Raw genomic sequence first — 2,630 nt, 5'->3', positions numbered from 1 at the left:
GGCTGCGTACCACAGCATGCAGGGGGTTTGCCTTTTTCCGGTTGCATCTGCTGCCCTGGTCCTGCACCGATCCTGCCCCGGTCCCAGCCCCTGAAGGGATACATTTCACGGGATCATTCGCTGGTTCTCAGCCACACCAGTGACTTGGAGGATGTGGAGGGGCTTTCACACAACCTGGCTTCTGACCTCCCCATCATTACCAGGGTCAGGGGGCTGCAGGGGGGCCACGGCCTGCCGTGGGGGCAGCTCTCTCCCAGGCCGTTTCAGACCGACCCAGGCCACCACGCATCAAAAAGCCATTTAGTCAGGCCAAATGTCAAACACTAGCATGTTTTGATCGTAGAGTCGTTATCAAATTAGGAGATGAGTGAGAACGGGTGGGAGAGTGGGAGTGAGTGTGTGTGTGTGTGTGGTGTCTGAGGGGATAACAATGTTTCCACACTCAGACACCCAGACTAAAACTGATACACTTGAATGCAGTATTGGTAACATCAGCAATGTTTCTGGAAATGTAATTATAGTTGTGTAGTAAAAATAACACAATGAAGGTATTCAAAATATAACAAGATGCAACTCATTTTAAATTCTACAATTTATTCCAAATACGCTTTTGCCTCAAATTACCTCACCACCAATAAATCAGATTGGATTGCCTTTGAACTATCAACATGTCAGTCAAAGTGCTAAAATGAACATGGACAATCCAGTCTTTTGCTCATTGCCCTAGCCCTCAAACATACAGATCACTCTTTTGTTGATGAGAATCTTCCTGCACAGAAGGAAATGCTAACTTTTAGCTTATTCAAGGTTTAAAAAGGATTCTAATTTCCACATGTCAGACTTGATTTGCCCTAACAAAAAATGTATCAACCCCTACAAAAAAATTCCATTAATTATAATCCACATAATCAATGGGTCAACTGACAACGTCACGAAAATGATGTGCGCACTTCCATGGGACAGAAATCAGCGTGTTGTTGTGATTCTGGATGGCCAGATTGCTAGCAAGAATGATAAGAAACTGCCATGTGGTTAATCATAAGTGGCTCGCTTCAGTTCGTTTCATTTTGTTATTGATACCATGTCTTGTTTTGAGGTGTTTTGACTGATTCCATGTCAATGCATATATGGCTAAAATTCGCTAGCTAGATAACCAACAACTGTAACGATGTATTTGAGAGACAAGTGCTCATTCTGCAAATGTATTTATGTTTTCAATAAACATTGGAGACGAAATATAGCTTACATGTTATCAAAAGTCTAAGCCAACCCCGTCTGTTTTGCCCCATAGTTGCGCACGCCTCGGTTTTGTTGCTAAACAACGAACCTGTCTATAATTCATATTTCCTGTTGCTGCAGGATTATTTTCCTTCTGTAGCAAACTGGCTCAAATTAAGATCCTACATTTGTACCTCCGGTCCCCCAAACCAGACCAGAGATGAAATAACCACCCCCCTCCCTACCTCCCCAGGGGCGAGTCTGTGGTCTCTACGCATCATGGCCACCCACCAGGAGTCAGACATGACTCAGGCCAAACCTGTCGACCCACTTCCTCAACTAGAAACCCCCTCCAGCACAACACATATGAAGGCGTCTGGGAAGAGGCTGCCGCAGTTACATTTTTACAAGAGGGGCCATTCTAAAATCAACAAGCACAGTCAAATATTTCTGGGACATAATGAAAATGTAAAAAGTGAAGCATTGTGTTCTCATTGGATGAACTTTGGCATCGTGCAACATTTTTTAAGGGTACTAACGGCCATGTTAAATGTGTTAATAATAATTCTGCATTTATAATCAGTTTCGAACATAGTTCCTTCCAACAAGTGGATCCAACAAGTGGCCGTTATGATTCTGCATTGAATATACATGGCAATGGGAAATGACCCTCTTGACTTCAGTCAATCAAAACTGGGGCTGACATAAAGATGGGGTGTGGTAGGTTGACAATGAGAGACAGAGGGGGCTCTAGAACACTTCCCTTGGGGGAAGGAGACAACGTGACAATAGGCATGGGTATCAATGGGTTACCACTTGAACACATCCTCCAAAGGCATTGTGTGTAAGTATGTGTGTGTGAGTGTGTGTGTGTGAGTGTGTGTGTATGTAGACGACCGAACACGGCCAAACAAACAATTCCCCCCCACCCCCCGCCCACACACACACACACACACAATGAGCGGTTGTCACACACATCTCAGGGAGAATTAGCCAGTGCTTCCTCTCCCAGTGAGTGGAGACAAAGCTAGCCTTTCCTCTGTGAAACTTAATGCACAGAGGCTATTTATAAACAATAACATGTGGTCTCTGCTGGTCCTGGTGACTGAAGAACGACGTGTCGGGTGGTTCATTGTTTAGAGGTATTGTTTCCATCAGGGAACATCTGTCTGGACGCCGACGAGGCTCACGCCGTTGGTCGCCATCTTATCCCGTGCCGGTTAGAGAGCCTGTGTGTGAGGAAGAGCCCTCAGACGGACGCTATTAGATGAGGCAGACAAAGTAGTGTACTATAGGAAATAGGGTGCCATTTCAGAAGCGGCCCCATTCATTCCTCTGGGGCCTCAGAGAGAGTCCAGAGGCATGCATGTATTTTGGGCCCAGGGTACTTGTGGCTTGTAAATGAAGACAGA

Source organism: Coregonus lavaretus (assembly GCF_964263955.1).
Source record: "Coregonus lavaretus genome assembly, chromosome: 3".
Classification (NCBI taxonomy): domain Eukaryota; kingdom Metazoa; phylum Chordata; class Actinopteri; order Salmoniformes; family Salmonidae; genus Coregonus; species Coregonus lavaretus.
This window is presented reverse-complemented; position numbering follows the sequence as displayed.